The sequence below is a fragment of the Diospyros lotus genome, chromosome 7 (assembly GCF_014633365.1).
Source record: "Diospyros lotus cultivar Yz01 chromosome 7, ASM1463336v1, whole genome shotgun sequence".
NCBI classification, from domain to species: domain Eukaryota; kingdom Viridiplantae; phylum Streptophyta; class Magnoliopsida; order Ericales; family Ebenaceae; genus Diospyros; species Diospyros lotus.
The window spans coordinates 8,454,071-8,463,837 of NC_068344.1; the positions used below are offsets into that span (position 1 = coordinate 8,454,071).

Here is a 9,767-nt window from a genome sequence, read left to right on the forward strand (position 1 = left end):
TTTTCGACCAAAGCTTTCGGCCGAATTTGGGAAGCTATGAAATCTTGTTTTGTGGTCGGTTTCAGACGCGATTGGGTCAATCCAAGGGAGATAGAAGCCTCAGAGGGTCAGTTTGAGCAAGCCTTGAGCGTTTTGAAGCTCGGGTTGCCTATATATATAGAGATTATCGAATGCTTTTTGGAAAATTAAACTCTCAGATCTGAGAGTTCAGGCAAAAATTGAGGGCAGGTGGTTAAGGATCTTTTGTTCCTCAAGTCCATAGGATCATTCTTGTGAAATTTGAGCAATTTTCATTTAGAGATGAAAGACATATGAAGCTTCGATGGAAAATCAAGTTTCGCCAGAAAATTGAGTTGAGCAGTCAAAAAATGGCTCCAATTGACTGATTTGAAGCTATAATCTTGTAGAGGATGAAGAGAGGAAGATGTAGGTTCAAACAGGAGGTAAAACAGAGCTCGGATGAAGAAGTTATGGCAAAAAAAAAACTAGAGCACGGTGCTGCTACGGGCGGAGCTGAAGAAAGAAGACGACTGGCGTGTTCAGTGCACCTCGCCAGTTGGGCCTTGCGAGTGGGCGCGTGAAGGGGCGCCTAGACTCCAAAAATTCTAAAAAAAATTTGCTAAATTCCTCTAAAATCAAGCTCTAGAGGCCTGTGCAAAAAGATTTGGATTTTGCCTTGCTGATGTCTTGGTTTTCGCACCGATCAGCCTTGTTTTTCATGAAAATGCATCATCCAAGTAAGTTTAGTATTTTTTCTTTGAAGTTCATAGGATATTATGAATTATTGTGGAAAGAGATTTGAGAAAATAGTCCTGAAGGTATTTATTCGGATTTTTAGAAAGGAAAATGGAAGAAAATGAAGGAAAATATCTAGAAATTAGAGTTTTGAGATATTTAATGATTAAATATCATTTATAGGATTGTTGTGCTCGAGATAAAGTAATTGGTGCAATTTTTGAGGGTTGGCAAAAAAATCGAGGTTGGGCACACATATCGAGATGATGCGGGCTTTTCGAGACATTCTAAAATTCGTGCAAAATGTGAGTTGTCCTATCCTATATGATATGATTGTTTATAATGCATGATATTTATGAAAGATATGATTGCTTATATATGCATGATATTTATGAAATATATGATTCTTTTTGTCATATTGCATGGAAAGTCGTGATTTTCATGGCACGATATTATTGGCATTTTAATATTTATGCATGGGATTGGGAGTCGGCCCGATAGTGTAGCCGTAATTCTCCAAGGGCAATTGATGGAATAACGTTAAGATTATCTTGCCGAAGGTGCCAAGATTCTGTCTAGGATTTCGTGCTAGGCTTGTGGGCTAGGGAAGTTACACTACCAAAAATGTTTGTTCATGTTATTGTATGATGCATTCATATATATGTTTTTGGACCTTCACTAGAAGTTTCATTTTTTAATGGTTTATGAACCTAGAACATTCAACGTTCCAGTTGAGACTTGCAACTTAGGTAAGGAGATGATTGAGATATGATAGCATAGGGTGACATGTCCGATGATTCAGCAAGTTGTTCAGGTATTCTGTTTGTTCAGGAACATCCGGATATGTATCAGATGAGATGAGAAGTGGCAATGTATATTGAGGTGTCATTTGATTGCACCTAGGGTGTTTAGATGTTATCTCGAGAAATGTGTCTCCATGTATTTATGTATTAAGGATGTCCATGTATTAAGGTTGTTAAAGGTATGATGTTAACTATGGTATGGATTCTGTATTGTATTTGCAGTGAATTGATTATGTACCATATTAAGTTTCGATTATCGCTTCCGCATTTGTAAGGATATGTTAGGGGGGTTTCTCTTTGAAATATCGTATTTGAGGTATAAGGAATGTATTTAAGAAAAAGATTATGTATGTATACGATGGGCCCCAGCATAGTGACGCCCTCCGGGAGGACGGGGTGTTACACCACGATTGCACCCGTGTGCCCACATATTCACACTCTCGCGCCAACACCTTAGAGAGAATCGATCAAAGCCCCTCCGAGATTCTTGTCGTGCAAATCGGGCCACTTGACACACAGTTGCCCCTCCCATCGCTATAAATGGGGGGTCTCTTCCCCTCATTCAGTATGCAATCTCACACTCACATCTCTTTCTTGCATTTGACTATTTTACATTTTCAAGAGACTAACTTAAACATCGGAAGGTTTGCGTGGGGATCCTCACCCTCACCCCTAACCGATCTTATTTTTTGAATAGGTCATCCATCGCTCTCAACCCAGCCAAGAGACTCATCCATCGTTGTTGTGACCCATGGGAGACTCATCTTTCGTTATTGTTACCCCCAGGAGACTCACCTATCTCTCCCGATAATTACTCATCGTTTGGATAATCCACACGTCACCCATTGCCTGAAGGAGTCATCGATCCCCTGAGTGAGTCATCCATCGCTTAGATACACCACACGAAAGTTATCAATCGCTTAAATCAGCCATACGTGGATTGTCCATCGGCAGTTTCCCATCTACAAATTTATTGTTGCAACCGTGCTAACAACTTTGGTTTCTCACAATTTTTCACAAGTTAGGGATTGGGTATTTTGAACCCAACATAGGTAGTTTCCTTAAATTTGATTGCTAATGAAGTGGTAACGCGAGTCCATGGATATGCTTTAGCGGGTAAAATCGTGGAGTATGGTTTATTCATATCTAGAAACACAGCCTGGTATAGCCTGCAATTAGATTATTTAATCTAATCATAAATGCTTTCCATCTGTTCAGTTGGGCAAATTTCAAATAAATGAGGAGCTCATTTAATACTCGAATATCTAATGATTGGAATGATGCAGGTTGCTGCTACTAGTGGAACACTCGCCGTCAAAAGGTCAAGATAGAAAAGGTAGTTATGATAGCGAATGCCAATGGGACATTGGTTAGCTATTGCAATTTTGCCTTGCAATATCCAACCAATTATCTGAGTGGATGCAATGCTATTTGCCTTGCAATATTATCTCTAATGCTAATAACTTGAGCTCACGGAACTTCCCGATGCAAATGAGCATGAAGATTAATAAAGCATCAGCTTTTCTGTGGCAAATATTACTAGTTCTATATTTTTATGAGGTTTATTTATACATATATGTATGTATATACCTCCCCACCTAGTGGGACTAAGTTTGATATCTTGTTTATAAAATATTATGCATTTAATATAACATAAATCTATACAAAGTCATGAATATATACAAAAAAAAATTAATAATTTAAAAACATACTGTATAATGCAAATTGACATGTGCCTCTAGAAAATTCTCTAAAAATTTTGTTATAAAGGAAAAAATATTTAAGTGCCACAAGTAACTATGTTTTAGATGCAAATAGTATGCCTCTAATAGGCTAAAAAATAATAATAATAATAATAATATCGCCTTTTGCTATTCTCAATGCTACAATCATTGTTTTGATGTAGCAAAAACAACATTTTTTTCTAATAATAATAAATGATTTTTTGCCTTGGGTAAAAGCAAATTTTTTATGAGTCAATATCTTTTGATTAAACATACTTATAACTTATTCATTGAAAAATCATAAAATTGGACATATTTTAAGAAAGTTTAGCAACAAGTGAAAGACTTATGGTCGATAGATGTTTGACAAAATATCATGTGTCTTGATGAGAATAAATTTAATTCTCGCAAGTGCAGGAATCAATTGATCGTATAATGTGCAAGTATAAGAGTTGATTCCACATAGATTTGTCAAATTTATGTAATTAAATTTAATTATATTATGTCCTAAAAATAATAAAAATTGGGTAATAAGAATTGTCCTAAAATATCTAATCAATTAAAGAGATTAATTAATTAGAACAATTAAATCAATGCAAAAATTAACTAAAACTTTATAAATAATTTTTTTTAATTACTAAATACTAATCCGATTTCATTAATACTTTGCAATTTTTTGTCTTTAATCCTATTGATGTGAACCCCACGAAGGAAGGTGAGACCCAACGATCAAAAATAGTTCCTTTGCCAAGGATCGTTCTAAAACAGATTCGTAATAAAGAAAATAAAGGACCTTGACCCGTTATCTATAAAGACATAAGAACCAAAGGTATAAGAAGGTAGGGTTGACGCCACACTCAAGATAGATTAGAAGGGTTGTGAGTGACAAGTCAAGAATGAACGCCACAAGATGAAATCTTGATAAGTACAAAGTATTTCGTTGAAGAACCAAAGAGAAAACTCTCATTAATAATATTGTCAAAAACTACATTCCTCTTGGGTTACATTGGCTTATATAGCCGAACTCAAATTCTAAATTAGAAGGAAATAAACCAAATCCTAGGCATAGTAGGAATTGATTACAAAAAAGAAATAGCATAATCTGATAAAGAAACAAGAATTATCTAAAATAGAAAAGATTTAAAACAAATGAGGAAATAAGGGAAGCTTGAATCTTATTAATCAATCAATCAATCATCCCCAAATCTTGCAAATCTTGTCAATCAATCAACCAATCAATCAATCAATCCCAAATCTTGCAATCTTGTCAATCAATCAACCAATCAATCAATCAACCCCAAATCTTACAATCTTGCAAATCTTCTCAATCAATCAATCATTCCCAAATCTTGCAATCTTGTCAATCAATCAACCCCAAATCTTCTCAATTAATCAATCAACCCAGATTACTTTCAGAGACTTGGATAACATTGACAAAGCATTGACTATCTTGAATACTTAATTCGGGCATATTAGAATTTTGAACGATGCTTGAATTTGAGACGTGTTCAATTAGCCCATTTAATGCTCCTGTAATTTTCTTGGTTCGTGCCCTTGTCATTAGACCTCCATGGATGCTTAACGGGTCTTGTGGGGTTTTAGCTATGTGACTTGCATCATTCACCCTCTCTTGAAAAGAATTTGTCCTCAAATCATCACCTACATCAAATGGAGACAAATCAGCAACATTAAAGCTGACACTGACATTATACTCACCTGGGAGGTCTAACTTGTAAGCATTATCATTGATCCTTTCAAGTACTTGAAATGGTCCATCTCCTCGTGGAAGCAGTTTTGAACGCCTTTGAACGGGAAAACGTTCTTTCCTTATATGCAACCAAACCCAATCACCCGGCTCAAATAAAACTTTCTTGCGCCCCTTATTAGCATGGTTAGCATATTGTTCAGTCCTCCTTTCAATGTTTTGGCGAGCCTTTTCATGGATGTGCCTAACAAAGTCAGCTTTCTCCTTTCCATCAAAATTAACATGCTCAGCCATAGGTAAATGAGTTAAATCCAAAGGAGTTAATGGATTAAAACCATAAACCACTTCAAAAGGTGAAAACTTAGTTGCTGAATGCACACTCCTATTATATGCAAACTCTATATGCGGCAAACATTCCTCCCATGTTTTCAAATTCTTTTGTATTATAGCACGCAACAAAGTAGATAAAGTTCTATTAACTACTTCAGTTTGACCATCAGTCTGTGGATGACAAGTAGTAGAAAATAAAAGTTTAGTTCCTAACTTACCCAATAAAGTCTTCCAAAAATAGCTTAAGAACTTTGCATCCCTATCTGAGACAATACTCTTTGGCATGCCATGCAATCGTATAACCTCCCTGAAAAACAAGTCAGCAATATGTGAGGCATCATCTGTTTTGTGACATGGAATGAAATGTGCCATTTTAGAAAACCTATCAACAACCACATATATGGAATCCCGACCCCTTTTTGACCTAGATAAACCCAACACAAAATCCATAGAGATATCAATCCAGGGTTCACTAGGAATAGGCAAAAAAGTATATAAACCATGAGGCTTAACCTTAGACTTAGCTTGTCTATAAGTGACACACTTCTCACAAATTCTTTCGACATCACGTTTCATATGTGGCCAAAAGAAGTGTTCATGAAAAACATCCAAAGTCTTAGTTATACCAAATTGCCCCATCAAGCCACCACCATGAGCTTCTCGAATAAGCAATTCACGCAAAGAACATTTAGGCACACATAACTTATTTTCTCTAAATAAAAAACCATTATGCCTAAAGAACTTATCAAATGCCACTTTCTCACATGCATTGAATACATTACCAAAATCAGAGTCATCAACATACAAGTTTTTAATGTACTCAAAACCTAATATTTTTGCATCTAAGATAGAGAGTAAGGCGTACCTTCGAGACAAAGCATCAGCTACAATATTTTCCTTACCTTGCTTGTATTTGATCACATAAGGAAATGTTTCAATGAACTCCACCCACTTGTCATGTTGCTAGTTTAGCTTGTGTTGTCCCTTTATATGCTTTAGAGATTCATGATCCGTATGAATCACAAACTCCTTCGGCCAAAGATAGTGCTGCCAAGTTTCCAATGCCCTAATTAATGCATACATCTCTTTATCATATGTAGGGTAATTTAAGGCTGCCCCACTTAGCTTCTCACTAAAATAAGCAATGGGACGTCCTTCCTGCATTAGAACAGCTCCAATACCTATTCCTGAAGCATCACATTCAATTTCAAAGGTTTTAGCAAAGTTAGGTAAAGCAAGCAAAGGAGCATTAGTTAGTTTTTTCTTAAGCAAACTAAATGCCTTTTCTTGTTCATTACCCCACTTAAAACCTACATGCTTTTTAATAACTTCAGTCAAAGGTGCAGTTAGGCTACTAAAATCTTTCACAAATCTCCTATAAAAGCTAACCAAACCATGGAAACTTCTCACATTCCCCACACTTGTAGGTGTCGGCCAATCTTGGATTGCCTTAACATTTTCTTCATCTACCTCAATTCCTCTAGCACTAACAACAAAACCAAGGAATACAAGCCTATCTGTGCAAAAGGTGCACTTTTTGAGGTTAGCAAACAAGTTTTCTTTCCTTAAAACATCTAAAACAAGTTTTAAATGTTCAACATGCTCATCTAAGTTTTTGCTATAAATCAGAATATCATCAAAGTAGACAACCACAAATTTGCCAATAAAAGCACGCAAAACATGGTTCATTAGCCTCATGAAAGTACTAGGTGCATTAGTTAATCCAAATGGCATAACTAACCACTCATATAATCCATATTTTGTTTTAAATGCAGTTTTCCATTCATCACCTTCTCTCATCCTAATCTGATGATATCCACTCTTAAGATCAATTTTGGTAAAGACACAAGAACCATGCAATTCATCAAGCATATCATCTAATCTAGGAATGGGATGTCGATACTTTACAGTGATATTGTTGATGGCACGACAATCAACACACATCCTCCATGAACCATCTTTCTTGGGCACAAGCAATACTGGAACTACACAAGGACTCATGCTCTCACGCACATACCCCTTTTCCATGAGCTCACTAACCTGCCTTTGAAGTTCCTTGGTCTTCTCGGGATTGCTTCTATAGGCTAGTCTATTTGGAATTGATGCTCTGGGTATGAAATCAATGTGATGCTCGATTCCCCTTATTGGTGGTAAGCCAATAGGTAGCTTTTCAGGGAATACATCATTGAATTACTGCAAAAGAAAAACAACAACGCTAGGTAGAGGGAGGTTAAGCTCATTAGAACTAAAACAAGCCTCTTTGTACAAAAGTACAATCATAAGCTGATTTAGAAACAAAGACTTTTTGATCTCACTCTCTGTTACATAGAAGTTCACTTGTTTTCTCTCTTTTCTTTCCTCACTACCTGAAATTCATTTTCCTTTCTTGCTCTCTTTTTCTCTCTGTTTGATCTCAGTTTCTCTTACTTTTGAACTCTCACTCTCTTTTTTCATCATCTCAGTTTCTCTTACTTTTGAACTCTCACTCTCATTTTTCTTATCACTCTCTTTTTTAACCTTACTTGATCTTCATACACTTGTCTTGGGGATAGGGGTACAAGAGTAATTGGTTTTTCATTAAGTACAAAGGAGAATCTATTGGTATAACCATCATGAATTACACACCTATCAAACTGCCATGGTCGCCCCAAAAGGATATGGCCGGCATGCATTGGCACCACATCACACAAAACTTTATCTATATACTTCCCAATTGAGAATGAAACAAACACTTGTTTGGTTACTTTAAATTCTCCACAATCATTCAGCCATTGTAGCTTATACGGCCTAGGATGCTTCAAAGTCATCAAATTCAATTTTTCAACCAAGCTAGTGCTAGCCACATTAGTACAGCTGCCCCCATCAATAATCATGCCACATACCTTATCGTTGACATGGCATCTAGTATGAAAAATGTTCTCTCGTTGCTCTTTCGCATCAGTTTTGACTTGCACACTAAGAGCTCTCCTGGCCACCAAGAGCTCCCCATCAACCGGGTACTCAATACCACTTGCATCCTCTAAAGGTGGCATGGACTCATTATCAGAATTATTATCAAACTCATCTTCGATCTCAATATCACCATCATCTTTCAGAATCATTACTCTCTTGTTTGGGCATTGAGATGCAATATGGCCTGTCCCCAAATACTTAAAGCATTTGATATCTCTAGTTCTAGGAGGTAGAGTATCAGATTTTACCTTATGTGGTGCTCCTCCATCTTTGTTGGTGTTGGAGGTTTCGACTTTGGGCTTGAAATTAGGCTTTTCATCCTTTCTGCTCCAATTCGATTTCCATGTTGAAGAGCCTGAATTTTGCCCAATTCGTGTGGACCCCTTTCTCTTCAATTGTCGCTCCACTTTAATGGCCATGTGCACCATGTCATCTAACTCAATGTAATGTTGTAATTCTACCACATCTGCAATATCACGATTCAATCCAACTAGGAACCTGGCCATGGTAGTTTCTCGGTCCTCTTCCACATTGGCTCGAATCATGGCTATTTCCATCTCCTTGTGGTAGTCCTCAACACTTTTGGAACCTTGAGTAAGGCGTTGCAACTTCTGAAATAAGTCCCTATAGTAGTGACTTGGAATGAATTGCCTCCTCATAATAGCCTTCATTTCTTCCCATGTCTCAATGGGCCTTTCACGATTTCATCTCTTGCTCAAAATAAGTTGATCCCACCAAATAATAGCATAATCAGTAAATTCTACGGTGGCCAATTTTACCGTTTTCAATTCGAAGTAGTTGTGACATGCAAACACCATTTCCACCTTTGTTTCCCACTCCAAATAAACTTCTGGATCATTTTTGCCTTGGAAAGATGGAATCTGCATCTTAATGTTGTCCAAGTTGTTATCAATCCTTTCTCTATGTCTAACTCCTCTATCTCTATTCCCACGCCTAAATCTGCCTATACTGACATTAGAGGCACGATCATCATCATCTAGATCATCCCCATAGTCATCTTCATAATCATACCTAGGTGGATGCCTTTCTCTTCGTTGTACAGTAGGAGCTCTAGGTGGTTGCCCCCTTTGTGAACTAGATTCAACTTTATCTATTCTCTTATTTATCTCATCAAACCTCATCTCCATTCGTTCAAATTTTTGCTCTAAGGACTGAAAGAAGAGTTTGAAATCTATCTTTTCTTGAGCTTCATTCTCTTGAGACATGTTTAATACCCTGCAAAACAAAGTTAGGAAACCTCACAAACACTCCCTCACGTGTTTCCTCTCAAGATTGATAGCACTCACACTCGTGTATTTTCAAACTTGGCTTTTACCCTCTTATGAGTTCACACTCTCTTGCCTTTTTCCACTCTTTAGCCTCATCTTTTAGTTCTTTATTGAACTCAAATAAACTCAATCAAAATTTTCCTTACAACAATCCAAACTCAACAAATTAGATCACTAAGTATGAGAATGGGTTAATTCGCAAAGGATGAAAAAAATAGGCAGAATTTAA

At 36.7% G+C, this 9,767-nt stretch overlaps 1 pseudogene; it reads right to left on the bottom strand.

The window, feature by feature from the left end:
• Positions 1–4,658: 4,658 nt before the first annotated feature.
• Positions 4,659–9,397, bottom strand: LOC127805533 (uncharacterized; annotated as a pseudogene).
• Between the last annotated feature and the right edge of the window lie 370 nt (positions 9,398–9,767).